The 21,961-nt window shown below is 36.3% G+C and overlaps 1 long non-coding RNA gene across 1 annotated transcript in view; it reads right to left on the minus strand.

Moving 5' to 3' along the window:
* The window catches only part of LOC131698740 (uncharacterized), an 88,364-nt gene that overhangs the window by 10,071 nt on the left and 56,332 nt on the right, over nt 1-21,961 (minus strand). The window contains exons 3-4 of the long non-coding RNA XR_009307751.1: nt 14,952-14,998; nt 6,184-7,002 (exon numbers count right to left, since the gene is read on the minus strand). This is a non-coding gene — a long non-coding RNA (uncharacterized LOC131698740). The remainder of the gene's footprint in view (nt 1-6,183; nt 7,003-14,951; nt 14,999-21,961) is intronic.

Consider the following 21,961-nt stretch of genomic DNA (forward strand, 5'->3'; position numbering starts at 1 on the left):
TTGCCAGTGTTTTATGGAATAATGGTATTAGTAGAAGCTTCAAAAGTCCATCACAAGGGAGAACAAGAAGTGAATAAAAACATAGCTAACAAATATTTTGCTTGGCTATTGCACAGTACGATGACTTAAACAAGGTTGTATATCATTATACGAAAGGCGAAAACCTGTAGCAATAAATGTGCTTTGGAAACATTTTCATGAACTTGAATCTGTATATATTTTGGCAAAGTTATTTAAAGACCCACCAGTTTGCCTTCCACCAGTTTTAAAATGGCCAATATCAATATCTGCTTCTTTTTTTTTCAGCGGCAGCTTCTGTCTTTCCATGCTATAGGTGATTCTATTCACCTGAATCACTGGGCAGTATATTATTATTATTATTATTATTATTATTATTATTATTATTATTATTATTATTATTCTTATTAGTTTTTTTTGTTCCACCTTGGCCACTAAAGTTTCAATACTATTTAAAAGTTTTGACCACAAAATTTGACCGACAACATACTGTACATATAAGAGAATAAAACCTTGCAAAATTCTCACTATTTATTTACAGCTCCCATGGAACAACGAAATTATGCATGAAATACCCTTGGCTAGAGAATAAAATGGAAGACATTGTTATAAAAATGAGGATATTTTTAAACAGATTTGATAGGGGATGCAAAGTCAGTGGATTTTTTTGGTTTCCACTGAAAATGAAGATCGTACCTTGTATATGTGGATATCATTGGAAACATCCTGTATAAGGTGTAAATCTACATCAGTTCCTCAAACCAAGTCTGTAGTATCGGCTGATGCTTCTATTGAGTGCTATAGAAGAAGGGTTCTGCAAGCCTGCAGTCCGACTCCCGTAGAACACTGGGCTATTGGAACTAAAGACAGAAACACTGCCTTTGTTAGGGAGTGGTGTCAATTCTTCTAAGAGATTGCAGACCTTAAGAAACCACTAACAGGCCCTGGGTTTTCCTACCCCTTGTGGCTGAACAGAGTGGGCCATGACCATTGCATTGGTCCCCTCTAATAAGAAACAGATTCTTATATGGGACTCATATGAACAAAGTTCCTGAATATTAATGTACATTTCCTTTCAGAAAACACAGTAGCTTTATTGGGGTGAGTTACTCCTTCAGTAACCCTTTGAACTTTATCAATATTGACCCGGATTAACCATGAACATAAAGTCTTGCCAAACAGAGAATAATTATGGTATTATTTTAATTATTTTTAAAATGAAAACTGAAAGTCAATACAAGAGCATCTCTGATAACTCTGGTTACAGTGACTGTAATTACAATGTAATAGCATGTATATTACACAATATTCACACTGTAATTACATAACCACAGTGTAATAATAATATATAATAAAAACTGCAGAATTTTTCAATTGAGATGTTGTAAAGGGTAACCCCATAATCTTTGCTCTACTAACCCTGAACTTACTGCAACCTTTCTCCATAGCCATAAGCTATTCTCAGTAATGAGACTGTGGTAAATAAAGTCTCTCTTTTGTACCAGGTTTGTATACACAGGGTATTCACAGGAATTCAGATTCTCTGAGAACTGAAATTGGCCGTGTAACCCACAGATGCAATTTATAATGTAAACTCAGCATATAGATCAAGCTTGGCTGCACTGTAAATAGTACTTTCACAGTTTTATATTTTGGATTAGTAACCATATTTTGTTAGGTCTTCTTGACTCCAAGAAAATGTATGCTTTGCCAGTTGGGTGTCCACTAAAAAAAGCAATGCTAATGAAGGAATGAAAATTACCTGGAAGCCCATATTATTCATTCCAGACATGAGTTCTGTACTAAAACCATCACTTTCTAAGACACCCAAAAAGCTACATTTAACAATCCACAACGATCTGGCTTTATTTGCAATTTTGTATATACCCATATACTCATTTCTTGTGTTAAAAAAAACAAACAACAACATAAAACACACTTTTGCTGCAGATCATTTTATTCCCTGCAAAAGTACAGTAAGGTATTTCAGTAGAGTAATTAAATGGAATAAAAATAAATCGAAAATATTAGAAAGGGTTAATATATTCTAGATTTACTTAGCTTTTTTTACAATTTAAAAATGCACTTTGAGTCACTGTCGTTCAGATCATCAGAGTATTAAGAGTATTAAAGTATACCATCTTATTTTGTCATAAAAATGTGATCTTGATAGGCCATTTAATGTAAATGTATGCTTTATTTGCAGCTTGGTGTTTAGATTTGACTAATGTTTCACATAAATGGCTTCTGATCTTATCACCCTCATAGAACCCAATAGGCTTATATCTTATACAAACCCCAAGGCCATTTTGAAGAATGATACCAGAGATCTGAATCTGTTGCATGAAGTCACAAACTTGCTAATGGACTGTAAACAAGATTAAAATTTTAGATATACTTTTTAACTAACTAATAGCTTGTCCCTACACTGAAAAAACACTGAGAATCTTCAAAAAACCTGCCAGGACCCCCTTGAAATTAGATGTATATCTCAAGGGTTCTATCCCGGTTAAATAAATACATTTCAATTTGAACTGTACATTCATATATGCAATACAGATAAGGTTCTATATGCTCAGTGGTGTTTATTGGAGGTTTATACAGTAGGTTTAGAGGTTTCTGGTGGTCCTGTTCTCCTTTTTTTATTAGGTGGCATGTGAGGATTGATGTATTGAGAATCCATTATCTTAATATAAATACTACATGGAAAAGTATGTTTTAATTGAACTTCATACTGTAGTTTCTTGGAGTATTACCAATTGATTATTAGTGTAAACTTATGCAAAGTTCAAGACATATCAGTACACACTAAGGCTGCTATGATTAAATCGAAAAATCGATTTTTCAATCGATTCCATTCCTCATTATATACAAGGATATAAATACTGGATAATTGATTCAATAATTACATGTTTGTAATGCGCATAGTTAAGAACATTATTTAAGCTTATAAACGAAACTGCACCGAACGCCCTGCCTTGCTATTTACAGTATTTCTGCCACCCAAGCAGTAACGCGCCACCTTGAATCCACAGCAGGACAGCAGGTTGTATTCCTGGCAAAGAGCCTGTAAATAAATTGTGCACATTGAAGAAAACTGACTATATATTGTTTGCACTTCTTTGGAGTTTCAAAATGAACTGTTCTATAATTAATATTTAACAATATTCAATAACATTAAACATATATATAAATAAACAATCAGTGATGTTAATGGCAATTTTGAAGTAATGATCAGGTTGACGTATACCGGGTATGCATGTTGTGGTAAGTAAATCAATGTATTATTATTATTATTATTATTATTATTATTATTATTATTATTATTATTATTATTATTATTATTATTATCAAGAAGATGCAATGCGTGATGCTGCAGCAGTCACTGAATATTCTTTTCATAAACTCGTGTCTAGTTTATATAGTACCTATTATTATAATTTATTTCTTAGCAGGCGCCCTTGTCCAGGGCGACTTACAATTGTTACAAGATATCACATTATTTTTATATACAATTACATTATTTTTTACACATTATTTTTTACATACAATTACCCATTTATACAGTTGGGTTTTTACTGGAGCAATCTAGGTAAAGTACCTTGCTCAAGGGTATAGCAGCAGTGTCCCCCACCTGGGATTGAACCCATGACCCTCCGGTCAAGAGTCCAGAGCCCTAACCACTACTCCACACTGCTGTAATATAGATTACATTCAAAAGTACTGTAATCTGTTTGGAATAAATATTTTAGTAATAAAAGCTATTTTCTACCTAGACAAAATAAGAAACTGAAGTGCAGTTTTTACTTAAGAGTTTTATAAACATACAACCCTTGTGAAAGTGAGTTTTATCTACTGACTTGCATATTAGTGTATGTTTTAAAATGTCTAAACAATCGGGTATAAATGACTAACCATTTGAAAAGTATTTATTTTTTAAAACAAGTTAATTCAGATGCTGTTTTCGTAAAAGTGGGTTAATGGTTACATTTCCTATGTGAGCTATAATCTCTGGATCTGGATCTGGGTGCAATTACTGCTTCACCGCAGAAGTGGAAGATGTCAACCTTTTCTCAAATGCTTTAGTAGTTTGTAGATGCTGCTAGAGATGGCTGAACCATAAGGTCTTCAGCATGGCCTTTTTATTGTGGCATCCCCCAGTAGCTTCTGGAATTGTAAGTTGACAAGGTTGGACCACACAAACAGCTTAGACATGAGGAGGAAATTATAGCCAGTCTCCTAAACTTCTCTCCTGACTGGAGCGGTTCAGAAAAGGGGCTCCTCAAGTCTCTGCTGAACCCTAGCTGTAACATTGGCAGTAATTGAAGTTGTACTGCTCAGCCTGTTATCCCCTGTAGCTCAGAGTCTACACAAATTTGTCTGGAGTGTAGAAGGAACTGTTAACGCGATGACTGTGCCAATGTCTGTCAGTGTTTTTAAACTGGTCAATTAACACAGCCCCAATGTCACCATAGCCCCACTGACACCATTGCCTTGCCCTTTGCCCAATAAAGTGAAGTCTTGAAACTGGGTTTTTATGTTGGGTACATTTTGTCTTGGGTTGGGCAGTGTATGTGCATGTGTGGCAAAGCGGTTAACAGTGTGCAGGTGCAGGAGTGCTGCAGTAATCAATAAACAGACAGACAACGAAAATCCAGGTGCAATGGTATTTTATTTGTAATAATAATGATAACAGGCAATACAGCGGCGTGTATTGCTCCGTTTTTAATCCACGGGTTAGTCCTGAAATAATAGATCCCAATCTTTAACACAGACACGTAACACAAACACAATCACAAGTCCACAGTGAGTGCTATAGTGCTCGTGGTGCAAATACAGTTAATTGTAAACAATAGTGCAGTGTTGTCCGGGTAAGTGCTGGCCTTTGGCGATAGTTCAGGATCGTGTTAGCCGTCTAATTACAGCAAACAAGTATAATTAGACACGACAAAGACAAACAAAACAATACAGGTTTTCCTTCCAGTTCAGCATTAACCACACAAAGGAACAGATCACTTCGCTACGCCCCCTTTTGTACCGTCAATCATGACCTCTTGGTTAACAAGAGCAATCGCTCCTCCAATCCGCGGCTGCCACATCGTTTCCCTTCCGTGTCGATGCTTTAGGGAATGAACTGTCTGGCCATCCAGTCCATGGCACTCTGTTACCTTTACACAGTGCCCTCACAGGTTGGGAAGGAGATTTTTCACCAAGAATCACTCTTTGTCACAGCATGCCACAGAGTATCACAGTCCCCATAGACGGATAATTTGGGAGAAAGAACATAATGTGCAGTGGTGGAGATAGACAGGCATAATATTTTGTTGTGAGTGTGGAGCAGTGCCCCACTGTGGGAGACAGTGTATGCATTGGGGAGTTAAAAAAATAGTCCTAACCTTTATTCTTCAATACACCAGCCTTAGCATAACAATTCTGTACAGAAAAACATTATATCTGAATAATGTGTCCATTGTAGGCACTGGGTACTTGTAGCCTGTATAGACAGGTGGTGTGTATACCACTTACTAACTAACTAATGAACTATGTCATATGTTTTAGTTAATAACTGGTATTAATCTGCAAATAAGAGGCCTTGTAATAGGGAGTTATCTAGCAGTAAGGGTTTGTTATTGTTTGACTATTTGTAACACCTACTGTGTGGAAATTACAATGTCCTGAATAAAGAATACATCATTCTGCTCTTGGTCCAATATATCCAATAGGTACAGTGATAAGTTTATGTTGTATTCTAAAGGATTCTGTTAACGCTTGTTTATTTGGCATTAGGAGCACTTTAGCCTATCTCAGTTCTTGTGATAATGTGCTGGTTTTCCTTCCTTCGGATCAGTTTCCAACATGTCAGTGGTGTGGCTGTTTCTTCCTGGCAGGGGCTAAGAGGAGAGTCAGGGATTGTAGGCCCTATAAGGGAGCACTTAGACAGCAGTGAAGGTTGTCAAGATGCAAAATGGTCCAGTGCGAAAGGTCTTGTTGCTAGGATGCTAACAATCAAGAAACAAGTAGGTCGAGCGCTTGACAGGAGCCTTGGTCCTGCCGTGCACTTCTGCTAAATACACATCTAAAGGCTGGTCCCTGGAGCTGAGGAACTCAGGTTTGTTTTTTAGCTAGACAGTGTGCACCCCAAATATAAGAGGGACATGAATTTACCATGCTGTGTCCTGGAAGATGTCCGAGAGTCCAAAATACAGGAGACTCCCGGTGAATATGGGAGAGTTGACAGGTCTTAGAATCTATTAAAACAAAATATACATTTGGGCCAGTAATACCTGTGCAAAATAGGTTAATATGGCACCTTATTCTTTGGCATTAACTTCAAAATACACTTTTAAAAGGAATCAATATGTATTTGTATTTGTGACTGAATACATACAGATACTGTAGCAAGGTCACAAACATTGTGACTAATTTGATTGGATTAATAAATACGTACTTTGCAACTTTTACAGGTACTGTAGTGTACTGTATGACTGTAATGTACATATTCACTCATGAAGACGAAATTATAATAAGATATTACGTAATAAAATAGTTGGCTTTGCCAGCAAATAAGTGACACTTAAGCAAACCACGGTAACCTGAGAGAAGCAGTGCTGTTCCTGGAGCTGAAATTGATCGTCTTAGTTGTCAGGTAATTTCAGACAATCACTTCCTCGCTGGCTTCAGATTCTTATTATTATCTTCATTTTGTTTTCTTCTAAAATGCTCGTCAGTGGTCTAGCGTGGTCAGAAAGTTTGTGACACACATTCTGTGCTGTGCATTGGACCTGTTCTTAAAAGTTTGATTCTACATGCTGAGTAAATCTTCCTGAATTTGTTTTAGAGAAAAAGTAAAACAGCATCCTTAATAAATAAAACTAACAGAACACAATGTCATTTTAAGATCAACAGGATGACTCTTAGCTTAGTTATGAAAATAATAAAATATATATACTTACCTGTGCACTCCAGTGGAAATCCACTTCATTTCTGAAAGAGAGACCATTTATTAATATATCTTAATGCTGAAAAATGACCTTGTTTTAAAGCATAACTTGCTCTCGTGTCACTCTGCATTTGAATGATTTAGGCTAGTTGTTTCACTGACATTTTCACACAAGCTTCTAATATAGATACCCTTAGAGTTGGGACTTAAACTCACCACATAATCAACAAGTCCTTTTGAGAAGCACGCACTCAGACCAGTGATCACTGTCAATTAGAGGCAGCACAGCAAACTGTTGAAGACTCGAAGTGCATGCATGCAGAGAAAGATGGAGCACCAATCAATTTTCTGACTCGAAAACTGACACAAAATCAAGCACTGGGAACAGAAGCCATAGATGTTCAAGGCTTTGATAATGTTTCTACACCAGGATGTGGAAGTTTCTTAATCCCTGCAGATAATACCTATACATATGATAGCCTTGGAGGTCGGATTTCAGATCAGTGTGTTTTATTGAGGACTGAAAAAAAGCTGAAAGCGTGAATAGCACGTTGTTCATGGCTTAGCGTACTATAACCCCCTGGATAGATGATATCTAAGTCGCATGCAATACACAAACTGAGTAGAATGCAAAGGTTTTATTGGAATACATGTACAGTTCCTCCACTCATTTACTTGGATCCTTATATTCAATCAAATCCAGCGAAAGAATGGCTGGCCGAATGGCACTGTTCTAGATTACTCTGTGCTGCTTGATCTAAGGAAAACAATTCTCTAAATTCAGCTGTTGAATTTAAGTATAAACATAATATCACTCGAGGGTTTGTTGGTTATTCGGCCATCCTCGTTCCTGGATTAACTACAGTATCAATTAACTTTCATGAAATAGCCTCTTTATCTGCATTTGGAGGGTCTGCAGTTTGTGCCCCCATGCACAGTTGTGACAGTTTGTACATGATTATGTTCACACAGGCATAATTTCCCCATGTTTTCTGATTTTAAAGTTATGAAACTAGCAATAAACGCCTCCAATATCAATAAAAACCATTATTCCACTGCCCTGCATGTGCCTGAGTACTTTCTCGAAAGTGTTTCATAACACTAGCATTGTTTTTGTTCCTTCAAACTGGTGGGGCCACTGCAACCAAACCTTTAAAAAAAAAATGTTGTGATTTAGGTGCATTAACTACTGGACAGCTATCAAAAGAAATGTTAGCATGGGCATTGTGACATAATTCTATAAAAAGGCAAAAAAAGATTAAAAAGAGCTTCTGTCTCCCTTGAAAACAATAGAGTCAGCAAATCATTTAGCACGTACTATTTTATCCGATGAAGACTGGCAGTTGTTTATCTTTGCGGAGATTCAATTTGATCTGATGAGTCTTAATTGCATAATGGGCTCTTTCTTCTGCACGGAAGAACTGCTTTATGCCTGAGATAAAGATCAGTCACTGTGGCTTCAGACAGGTGAACCTCTCTTAAAGTACTTTAATTCTAGGAAACTGAAAGAGACTTATCAGCTTTGTAATAAACACCAAGATATTTATGTGGGAGTGAAACTTCTGGCTTGCATTCAACACATTGTTATTATTATTAGAATTATTATTATTAATACCAACCCCTACCTTATGTTAGCTCCTTAACATCAAAAACTGATCTGAAATATGTATTTATATTTTTGCTCTTGTTCTTACTTGACATTATCATTATGATTTGAAAAAAAAATATTGTACACTTAATAAAATACTTGTATCGTGAATCAACCATGATGTTAATAACATTTAGGAAGTCTAGTAATGCATCTCTGATAAAGAACTCCAAGTCAATAGTCAATAACACTAGACAGGATGAGAAGTTAATATACCACAGCTGATATGGCTGTGCCATATACTTGTTTCTCAGATGTGAATTATTGTATTAATTAATTTATCCAGGGCGACTCACAATTGTTACAAGATATCACATTATTTTTACATACAATTATCATTTATACAGTTGAGTTTTTACTGGAGCAATCTAGGTAAAGTACCTTGCTCAAGGGTGCAACAGCAGTGTCCCCCACCGGGGATTGAACCCACGACCCTTCGGTCCAGAGTCCAGAGCCCTAACCACTACTCCACACTGCTGCTTAATACAATGGCTATAAGATGGCTAAGAGATGGAAATAAGGTAAGAAGGCCCAACCAGTGTACTTGGCTCTTGTCCAATCAGAGCATTTAGTTATTCCAAACATTTTTATGATATCCTATTATACTTTCTTAAAATGGCAAAATGACCATATACGTTTCCACATGCTAAAACGGTTAAATTAAAAAAAACAGTTTAATTTATTTTCCCATTCTGTAATGACAAGCATGGCACCTACCAACACTGTGAAGTGCCTTCACAGTTTCAATAGCTTATAACGATGAATCAGACAGTGGCAGGTGTGACAGGTGTCCAACAAGCAGCCATTGCTGTAGACCAAAAAAAAAAATTAATCTTGCCTACTCAAACTGGAGAGTGGCCAAAATAATAAGTGAATAAAAAGGGTCTAACATTACTAAATAAAGAGCTCATTTTCTAGATTGAGGATTAGGTTAAGTGTTAAGTACAATAACTTTTCAGGGCTGTTACATTACAGGTACCTCTGGGCCTCACAGGAATGAAGAAGTTTGAGTTTTAAATAAATCACAGAGCATTTATAAGTTATCGTGTTAATCTTAAAGTTTCCATACCAGTTACAGGTCAACTGCACTGCTGTATGTCATGAGAAGAAACCCATATCTTGTTATGTATTTTGTACTTGTTATATATCTTACTATCTTAAGGTGTGTCACTTGGATACCTCATATCGCTTTAAGAGTGCTGTGTTGAGTATTCTTTGTATGTAAGGTCAGTCACGCCAAACATTGTTACAAAGGAATGCAATATGTAATGAAAATGTTTAAAAAGCCATGTCAGATACAGTAATGCTTCTTGCTTGGAGTTGGTGGAGAGGAATGAAGAACATTTTGACTCAAGGGTAGGTGTTTACATTGTCCCGTTATTTACATTACCAGTAAATTACCAGAATTTGATTATGTTATTTGTGCAAAGCACAACATTCAAAAAGGTATAAATGTAAATTTAGTTACTAATGATAGGATTGGGGTTTTAATGGGAACACAGCACAATTTCTACTACTTAAAAAAAGCAACTCTCAGGGGGTCAAACACAGCAGATTTAAAGGTTATTATTTTAAGATAATTAAACTCAATGCAAATTGCCTCATTACTATTGTGACTGCTGATATAGTAGTCAAATAAATAAAAAGTTTACTTTGTGACTTGCCTGTTGCCTAATTAATTGGAATTTGGATAGCAAACAGCTGTGTAGGTTGTGAGGTGACAAGATACAAATGTGTATTTCCTGTATAAAATAAATACTTTGACAGGACTTTGAACTTCAGGATACCAGACCATGTGCTTTGGAAGAATAATAGTTTCTATTAATTAATTCTTAACATCTGATTGTAGCAAAGATATATATATATATATATATATATATATATATATATATATATATATATATATATATATATATATATATATATATAAACAAAGCTAAGCTAAGGAATCCACTGTTTATTTTAATTAATAAAGGAATTTGACATGGGGAAGCATGAGCTCTGATTGAATTACAGCTTCAGCCTCTGCATGACTGCACTGACTGACTTGTCCTTCAAGGTGTATTGCTACATCACACTAAAATGTTTGGTTTGTATATATCTCCTGTCTTACTTCCACACAAATGTACTGCACTTATTAAGACTGAAACACGATTAACTTCAGGTCAGAACAAGTAACCATGGCAACAGAAACAACAACCAATAAGAGTGCTCCGTCTTCCTTAATGAAGTGAGAGAGCATCATGTTGTAAAAGTAAGGGCATTTCCCAGATTTACAGGTAAATATCAGGGGTAATAGAAGAAGGACACTTGCTTCTGTTTGTTGTGAGTGCACATGCTTATTAAACAGACTATTGCTACTATTGCACTAAACCGAAAACAGTATTTACGTATTCATTTTTGAACTACGGAATCACATTTCTAAACCACTTGATGTGTATTTTAAACATGTTCTTACTCTCAGTAATGCTGAAAATATCCTCCAGGGAGTATAGGATTGTTCCAATCGCTGTGTCTCTTATGAGTCGAATGACAGAGTGACTCCCATGTTTTCTTCCAGCCCAGTAAATCAAAAGGGAGTCAAGACTTACCATAAATAAATATACTTTCCCATGAAGTACGGTTCTATCACAACAAAGACTTTGTGATATACAATACATACTGAAAAGCACTGCTTTTAAGATAAGATGTCATGTATTATCTTTTGTCCTTTTAATAGAACCTGAAAGTTTATATTTTTGCTTTAGGGATAGGTGCATCTGAGTTTGAAGTTGCCAAGTTTAATCATTACTGTATCTAAAAATAGCAAGAAAAGGAAACTTTATATGTATAGTCTACATCTCAAGCTAGTCTAATGAAAAACAAGTGTCCTAGCCAAGTCGTCTTGTTTTTCTTAAAGAACAGGAATTGTATGAAGTGTTATTTGTTCTTCATACCCATAACTTTCCTTGTCCCCAACCAAATTATTAAAATGAAAAGGCTGAAACAAAATTACCTGCAAACTCCATTGACGTCACAACAGCCTAAAAATAGATCCAGGAAAATAAATCCCAGGAAACCTCTAACGTTATTTTGGCTTTGACTAGCTCTTTTTTTCTGACAAGGAATGGAACTATATTTGTCTGTGGTTTTTTGCAAGAAACATGAAAATTATGTGACACCTAATTTATAGGATGATTTTAAAGGCCTGCAAGTGGAAAGAAAAGGTGTGTAATTTGTTGGCAGCTGCATGCTAGCCATTACATCTTATCTGAAATGCATGTTCAATACATACAGTATACAGATACTCTGATACCACTGGTGTGTATAATCCAGAATAATTTACAATGCATTTATGTTTTATAAATACTTGGTTGGTCCCCCAGATTACAGCTGCTATGCTGTCTAGTAAGACATAGATCTAGTAAGGTTTCTTTAGACATCCAATGGACTCCATATCCAACACGATATGTTTGGACAGTTTTCAGTACATTATTTAATCTGTGCAACACTTGGGATATTATGAAGTTTACGCTTCCTTCTATCTTAGATGTTTTAGAAAACGACCATGAGCATTGTATAAATTCTTCTAAATCGATTCAGCGTACATTTTGATAGCTCTTGGTAAATTTGGGCATGTGAAAAAGAATACATCTTTACATACATCAGCAGTTACTAATGTCAGTTAGGCAAAATCAACTCCGATCTGGTAAAAATACTTAAGTTTTACAGAAGCTTCTGTAACGCAGATCTAGTTACATTTATTCAGACAGTGAGACAGACACACCAGACACAGAAATCTGTGCTAGGTTATCTCAGTGGGAAAAATCCAGGCCAGAACACCATGGAACATAATCATAGAAAAAAAAAAAAAAAAAAAAAAGCCACACAATTATTTCAATATTGCATGTATACAGTATTTTTATTACTGCAGTTAATGACCAATCATTGCGTAGGAAAGCAGTTTTGTTTATTCAGCCAGCAGTACTCACATTACAATAGTTTTTTTTTTTTTTCCAGGTATATATACCATGCTTTATGTAGTGTGACCAGACAGTCATGCTTAGTCAGCTGGGCAGCTATTAAAAAGCCGCACATAATAATTGACAGGACAATAAAAATAGGACCACCAGAAAACCATGCCCCTGCGTTAATTTGTTTTAAAGATCATTTTCCATCTCAGCAGAAGCCTTCCCCCTGCCACACTGCAGAGGGGGAGATTCCTGGTGAAAAAGCAGCATGAACAAGAGGCCATGCTTTGATGGTCACTGAGGCGGAATGATGTGACGGACCGCGGTAACAACACGTCCCGTCAAACTGCCCCCCACACAAAAGCCCGGGATACCCCCAGACCAGGCGTCCAGAAGACCACCTCACACAGGTCCTCAGAGGGAGCTCGCTGCTTGTTTTTCTAAAAGCCACCCCATCACTCAGCAGACAGTATTCCTATGAAGCCAGCAGGGCTTTGAACCAAGTCATTAAAAATGATAAATGACTAAATTATACACCTATGATGGCACATCAGCATATGGAACTTGAAATGCTTATAGATAGAGCAAACTGTGAGCGGGAAAGATATTTTTAATTAAAATTGCCAAAGTTGTAGAAAACACCAATAAAATGATATCCTTCACAATGATTTTAGACTGCTTATATTAATGCTCTACAAATATTGTGCTTGCATAGTATAGGCATTTACAGTACTTAATTGTTTTTTAAATGCTATATAGTCAACCATGATGTCATTATACGGAATATATTAAAAAGTACTACTACGACTACTACTACTAACAATAATAACAATTCTAATAATAATAAAATTGGTGGCAGTTTTCATACTGCGTGAGTTAGCTCACGTTTCAATAGCAGGTGATATGACCTAAAAAGGGGGGGGTGGGCCTTTAACCCTGACTATGATGTCATTCTAAGGCGTGTCTATTAAACAAAACAGTGTCAATTCTCCAATTAGACCTCTCCAGCCTCCTCCACCTTGTGACTCAGCCAGTCTAATGAGCGGCATGTCACTTTTTCCAGCAGACCCACCCTGTAGCACTGTGTTTCTCAAACCTGTCGACAGGGTGGGTTCCTGAAGGTTCCCGAAATATTTGAGGTGCTGGCCAGTGTCACAGCCTGTGTGGCTTTACAGTGTCACAGTGTCTAGCCTGCACGTCTTTGCGAGGGAACTGAAAATGGACTTGAGTGCTTGTCAGGTTTTGGATTGTGTCGGAGTATTTCCATGATCAAGTCTTGATGATCATGCCACATACCTATACTTCTACAGACAATATTGTTAGAATGGCATTGCAGTTCTACTTTTTTAGGAGTGCCCTCTTAGTTTATGGTCACCTACATTACAGCTTCATATGGTTTCTATAGAAATCTGGTGAAATGCCATTCCATTTGATCACGAATGGAGATCTTCAGCATAGTAAATTCCTTTTTCCCTGTCTTACTGCCTCCAGACAAAGCTTTTCAATAGCGTGATTAATTGGCTTAATGTAAGCCAACAAACTGATGCAACTTAAAGCAATTTCTACTGGTCTTAAGAAAAAAAAGCAATATGAATGATCTCAAAAAAATGTATCGGAAGACTTTTTAGGAATTAAAGCGTCTCATACTTTGGCCTCAAATTAAGTTTGACTTTCTAAAATAAGTCCAAGCACTTACTGGAAATAAGCTGTAACTCATTGCTTCCATAACATTAAAATGCACAAAAAACCCTTAAGAAAACCAAAGAACACATGTTTAAAAGACAAATGTTGTAAAACAGTTTAGCTGTGACATGTTGGTATGACAAGCTGGCAGTCTTTCAAATTGGAACCCACAAAACCTCGACATTTTTGACGAACAGAAACCGATCTGCGTTAAGGAAGATCGTTTCTTATTTTCTATGTTTGACTTGGCCTCCATTTCTCCTTCAGTATCTCTCTGTGGCTTCAGGCAGATATCTGGAGATTCATAAATGCCAGGGAATTATACTTGTTAATCTACCCTGTGGCTGGGAACCTGTCCCTATTGTTCCACTGCGTAAGTAAGATACCTTTATAATGCTCTCATACTTGTGACAAACTGAAAATGACATGATAATTACAGGATAACCAAACGAAACCCAAATACATGCTGGCTTACAAAAAATATGTGAAATTCTGTTTATAGGGCATGTGATGAAGGAGCTCATCACCCATAAAACACCCCCTATGAAAACCCTCATAAAGACTGTTTGTTTTAAATAGAAATCTGCACTTTGAAACATGTCATTTAAAGACCTGTGTTTACAGATCTATAAAATTGCTTACTAGCTGACAATGATGCTTAACTGAATAATCCAATTATAAAACAAAAGTTAAAAGAACACACTGTGCTTACCTGAGTGTGGAACCACAGCTGTGGGAGCTGGGAGACATCCTGTATAGCTGAAAAATAAAAATAAATAAAAGGAACAGTTATTATTTTAAAGAACATATCGTTTTACTTGTAAACAAAAAGGCCTAATGATGTTGATTTGAATGCGCAACTTTTGTCAAAATGTTATTCGTTGCATTTACATATAGCATGATTGAGTGTTTTATAGTTTTGGATGCAAATCCATGAAGCAGATGCGATGACACACAGAAGACAAGTTCTGCTCATCCTGAGAAATACTGTAGAGTATCTAGAAAGAGTGCAAAGAAGAGCAACCAGAATTATCCCGGGTTTAAAAGGCATGTCGTATGCAGACAGGCTAAAAAATGTAATCTATTCAGTCTTGAACAAAGAAGACTATGCGGTGATCTGATTCAAGCATTCAAAATCCTAAAAGGTATAGACAATGTCGACCCAGGGGACTTTTTTTGACCTGAAAAAAGAAACAAGGACCAGGGGTCACAAATGGAAATTATTATTATTATTATTTATTTCTTAGCAGATGCCCTTATCCAGGGCGACTTACAATCGTAAGCAAATACATTTCAAGTATTACAGTACAAGTAATAATACAATTAAGAGCAAGATAAATACAATGACTTTGGTTCAAGCAAGTACAAGTGTGACAAAATACAATTCATTAGATAAAGATAAAGGGGCATTCAGAACAGAAAATAGGAGGCACTTTTTTACACAGAGAATTGTGAGGGTCTGGAACCAACTCCCCAGTAATGTTGTGTTGAAGCTGTCACCCTGGGATCCTTCAAGAAGCTGCTTGATGAGATTCTGGGATCAATAAGCTACTAACAACCAAACAAGCAAGATGGGCTGAATGGCCTCCTCTCATTTGTAAACTTTCTTATATTCTTATGTTCTTATGTTCTTATGTTCTTATGTTCTTATGTTCTTATTCCCCAGCTGACTTAATTATGACTGTGGATGTTTTTACTTAAACAACCTTTTTTCAGTCCTGGTCCAAACAATAGTGGTATTCATTCATTATTTTATCTGTAAATCTTCTTATAGGGGAGCATCGAGTTAACATTTTAATGTTATTTTTAAACACATTTTCAAGACCAAAAAATGCACAGCCAGACTACAGCAATAGATACAGCAGAGACTTCCTGGGTTATGTCAGCAGGAATCAAGGTTTAGAATTAAAAATGACTTTTGTAAGAGTATGTGGATAAATCATTATAATGTAAAACATTTGGGTTTGTTCCTTTGAGTGTTAATAATAATGGTCACAGTTTAAAATAATAACTGCAAATTCCTAATGAATTATTGTATGCATACCACAGGAATTCCACCTGAATATCTCATGCACTTCCCCTGAGTTCTGATGTTATCACATGTATAACGGTTAAGGTTAGGGATAGGGGTTGAGGTTAGGGCTTATACATGTGATAACATCAGAACTCAGGGGAAGTGCATGACATGTTCAGATGGAATTCCTGTGGTATTCATACATTAATTCATTAGGAATTTGCAGCCATTATTTTAAAGTGTTACCATAATAATAATACTAATAAATAAATACATAAATAAAAATAATAATCTCAATAAATGCTATATTCAGGACGGAGAATCCGCAATGTCGATGATTTAAGTTGCAATTGAACAGACTAATTAATGACTGATGATGAATTTGGCTGGAGACCTTGTCCCAGGGTGCTTGACAGATACCCGCAATGCTGGGTGGCTACCGAATACACAAACAATATCATGTAGGCTAGTGCCTCGGATAGGAAGTGGCACGTAGGGCCACCTCCCCCCAAAAGACAAAGCCGCCAAACCATGAACCATAAAATGAAGCTGGATGATGGTTAATGCAACAGCCGCAGTGGCGCACTGCCACCTACCCCAAAAGACATTCAAAGGATGAATGGAAAGTAAGCCGCTGAGACACAGCCCACCCCCAGAGCATGAATTGCACTGAGGGAGAGCCCAGCCTCTCCGACCTGCCACGCATCCTGCAGAAACTAAATACGAACCGCTCGGCACTCAGGTAAAGAAAAAAAAACCACTTGTTTGTGTAGGAAACCTTAGAGAAAAAAAAGTTCAGATACCATGTCGCAAACACATAATAAGTTCCTCTATGACCAAACAGCAAAAACAGCCTGTATATTGTAGATCCAGAATTTTAAAATCAAATGCTTTTTTACTGGATGAATTGAAATATGTATAGTGGGTTATACAACACTGTATATGATACAACTCAATTCATAGTTCTGACTGCACATGGGATTCAAGTGCACTGGCAAAAATAAGTACCCAGCATAAAAGGGGTTAATAAATTAATTTAATGTATTTTATCTTCACATCACTACAAAGAATCCTAAATTGAGGAGCGTATCTGAATAAATGTGACAAATAGCTGCAGGAGTGAAATGCATCCTATTCTTTATACTGTACATGTCTGACTGTATGATCTGCAGTCTGAGCCTCACATGTCCTGTATGAATCCTAAGCTGCCACTGCAAGGTGCTCATCCTCCACCCAGCGTGCAGCAATCCTGTGAAACATCCTTGCAGAGGTGCTGCCAGGAAGATAAAAGATCAGCACGGTGCATGACCCTGCATTGTTTCATATCATGGGCTTTCACGGTGTGACAAAATGATCTTCAGTTGAAGAAAAGGAAGTAGTAATAACATTGCTAATAAGAGAGAAATTGATTTTAAAACCTTAGCACTTCTTAAGCCCTTACTATGAAATAGGGTTATGGAGAGTGTCAAAAGGACTTCTGTATTTGTGTGTTAATACTGTTTTATCACAAACTTAAACAAAACAGCTTCTGATGTGTATTGTTTTTAACACATTAAAACCAGTATTGACTATCATGTTCATAAAAGGGAATGCATCATCATCATCATTATTATTATTATTATTATTATTATTATTATTATTATTAATAAAATGTTTTCTCGACACATTTCACCTCTAGTTAACCGTCTACATGAGTAACCGCTGTTTGCTCCTGTGGTTTTCCTGAAGGTGGTGTTCACTAAGCCTCCATTGTCAAGTTTATTCTCGTTTCCCTGCCTGGTTGTGTCTGTACCTGTTATCTGCACAGTTCCCACAGTCTGACTCACTCGCTATACAGGTGTGCAGATAATAGGGTTTGGTAGGAAGAGCGTTCTTCATTCCAAATAGGAGTTTAATACTGACTATTAGAAACTATTAGAAACAAAGCAAACAATTAGAAAAGTTTGCAAATGAATAACAACTTGTTAATATATATTTATTTATTTATTTATTTTATTTATTTATTGCATTTATATAGCGCTTTTTATACAAAAGTATCACAGAGCACTGTACAGTACATAGTAACAAACCACAATACATTTGTATAGCATGTCACACATACAACTGCCATAATCAGACCATTTAAATAATATATTTAAATAACAGTATACACATAATACAAAAGCAGCAATTTTAAAGTTACATTAAAACCCACTAAGATATAAAAGACATTTTATAAAAGTGTGTTTTTAGTCTTGACTTGAAAACTGTAACAGTCTCAGCTTCCCTGATAAACGAAGGCAGAGCATTCCATAATTTAGGAGCTCTACAAGAAAAAGCCATACCTCCCGTGTTGCTTTTGTTGACCCTTGGAATAACCAGGAAGATACAGGGTCAGTAACTCCTGCAAATAACTAGGTGCTAATCCATTCAGGACCTTGTAAGTTAACAGCAAAATCTTAAAATCAATTCTATACTGCACTGAGAGCCAGTGTAAAGAGGCCAAAACTGGGGTAATATGTAAACTTTTTTCTGGTTTTAGTCAGAATTCTAACGGCGGCATTCTGAACAAGTCTATGACAAGTTTCGACTATGTCCCTTCAGTAGTAAGGCCACCCAGCTACTGTATTAATGACACATTTTGTTAGTCTCTTGACTGCACTGTACTTTTGTGGAATTTGAAGGGCAGTGGTACTGGCTACAGTCAGGCACAGTGATAGCAAGCTCTCCCAGCACACTGCTGGTCTTACCTGATCACCCCTTGCCTCCCTCAAGAAAGCTCCTGAGCCAGAATACGACCCAGAGGTGAAAAACATGAAAAGCTTGCTCATTTAAATATTGTCTATTTTATTATGTAGATCCCCAAAAGTCCTGTTCGTGTATGTGAGAAGGAACTGGGCGGGTTTTCCAGCCTTCCTTTCGGTTCTCACAATATTAATTTTAGCATTCAAACCTTCATTCATGTTACTAAAAAATCTAAAGGACATGCCATTTAGATGTGGTTACACCAGTTTGCAGTGTTAAACCCAAATTGTAAGCACAGGAAATGAGAAGTGTTGCCTACCCCTTGGTTAAAAGGTGTTTACCAGCACAGCCAATCCAGTGGTTTGCATTACTGCAAGTGAGGCAAACCAAAATTGTGTTTCAGAAAGGCTAATTCCTAATCTAGATATGATTATAGATAGTAGTCATTACGAGGTCTGTGGGTGTGTGTGTGATCCGTTCTGCTTGAGTTTTCCCTCATGTGGACTTTTTTTAAGCTTCTTTCTAATTTTATTATACCGATTTTTATTTACGCTAAAAAAAGCTTATTCGACTTGAATTTGAAATTTCTGTCCCTTTTCCACCCCAAGTTGTTTGGCAGGCTGAAAATAATCAATACTTCATAACATATCCTCTTTTCTGTAAATGTACAGGCATTGCAATTAGCAATTGCTTTGTTGGCTGTTTTTAACTCTGCCTGTTACATCAGCACTGGCTTGTATCCAATAAAAGCAGACGGTGTGATATGAAGGTAGGAGTAAGATAAATCACACCACTGCCAAAGGCTTCGAGCTTTGAAAATGTATTACTGTATCTTAAAAATGTCCTTGCACAGGTATCTGACGCAATACATTAAAACAACCACAATATGACACTCCTTATCCATTAAGTTACTGCTGCATGTGTGTTCACTTATTAGTAGAAGTTGTATATGCCAGTTTACTCAGATACAATACTTTGTTCCAGGTAATTAAATTCAAGTAGTAACCTAATGCTTCCATGGCTGAAATAATGTAGTTCTTAAATAACAAGAAAACAGTGAAAGGGATTATAATTTAATTATGGCATCAATAACCTTACCGCTGATTGAAGGAGGCTTTTATATGAAATCAGATGCAATTATTTTATACTAATCCTGCTAATTACCACCAACCACCAAGAAACACCTAAAATCTTAGTTTTTATATGTTTTGTATTGTGGTATTTCTTTAAAGCCTTTATAAGGATATCATTGCAATAATGTAAAATGTATGTATGCCAGTGATTTAATTATGTTGGCATCATTTACATTATAAAAACTTAAACTATTATTTGATTCAGGACCCATCCTGCATTTGTATTAAACACATGAGTGTGAATGAAAGTCATTTTAAAATTACATCTGTTGCAAACCTTTGTAAAAACGATACATCCGTGCATATTTTCTTTGCAGTAAATGTATTAGCACATACAGAAATGTCATTTGATTATATTACTTAAAGAGTTACACAACCCTAAATAGCTACTGATTTCACTAGGGATTGCTTGTGTTCTCTTGGGGATTTACTTAGCATATACAGTAAGTCAACACTATGGTGAAGGACAATGACACTGGAAGCAGTCAATTACAGTGCCGGCAAACACCAGAACAGCTCCTAGCAATGAAGGACTTCAAACAGAGATTGACAATTCTACAAAACTATGTCCAATGGGGTCTATACGAGTCGTCCAAACTGGACCTGAGCAGTATCTAACACCAGTGTGCTGCACCGCCTAACCTCCATCTACAACAATTGTTGTAATGCATTAGATTCAGAAATAAAATGCAACCAGAAACCATATGAAAAATGGCATACTATGTTAATGACATGCATACTTTTTTAAAAATATATATTTCTTATGAAACTACAGTATTTTTCCAAGTTCTTTAGAATGCGTTAATTGTTAGGCTTTTTTTTTATATAATATAATGTAGCTTTTAGCTTCCAAAGAGTACAATTAGAAATCACCTTTGGTATCCAATTAGTTTTGTTTGCTTTGCTTATTTGAGAGTCTGGTTGAGTGCCAAGGAATATAATATACAAGAAAAAAGTTTTTCATTCAATTTCAAATGACTTGTGGTGCGGTACACAAAGATGGAGAACTCTGCGTCAACCATTTGCTCCCCCTTCATAAAACCTTGCATCAGTGAATGACAGAAAAATATTATTTCTCTTAATTTATTTAAACTAAGGCTCACTTACTGTACAATGTGTGCAGTATTTGTCTTACCAGTAGGCCCGAGTTCTTTAACTCTGTGGCGCCTGAATTAGAGTTACATGCAAACCTTGCCCAGTCTGTGTAAACGATCAGCAAACCCTGGCACACAGCCTGTGGTTTCAATGGGATCACAGCCTCCATTCAGTTTGCTAATATTGTTTATTTTTGAAGGATTTGTAAAGGTCTATTTGAGATTATCAGATCAGACAGTTGCATATATGAAAAGTAGAACAGAATCCAACCTTTCATTCTTTTACCACGTGACACAAAGTGGCAACTTCACTGCTCTATACTCCACACATTAACGAGGCAGGAATGGTTGACAAACACATCAGTACCAATCTGTAGCGCGGCTGGGTGCTGCCTCAAAACTGCAGACCAAGCTATACTGTCAGTTAGCACGCTGTTATGGAGTTGTTGTTTGACAGATGTTGAGGTCTATGTAATTCATCTAAAAGGTGGCAGATCTAAATACTGCCATTGTTTAAATCATTAAAAAGGTGACTCTCTTAATGGTATTTTCATATTTAATAGAATAAGTAACACATCACTGTTTAGATGAATTGTCATCTTTTGCAGTTTGGGCAAACAAAGTGAAAAAGTTTGATTATAGTCTTTAAAGAAATGTGTGCACTCATCTGAAATGTTTTGCACATCGTTTAAGTTTAAATTCAAATAAAGGAATTTATTTTGATAACCCACACACGTTGAAATACTGCCACCCGCAT

Source organism: Acipenser ruthenus, chromosome 19 (assembly GCF_902713425.1).
Source record: "Acipenser ruthenus chromosome 19, fAciRut3.2 maternal haplotype, whole genome shotgun sequence".
Taxonomy (NCBI): Eukaryota; Metazoa; Chordata; class Actinopteri; order Acipenseriformes; family Acipenseridae; genus Acipenser; species Acipenser ruthenus.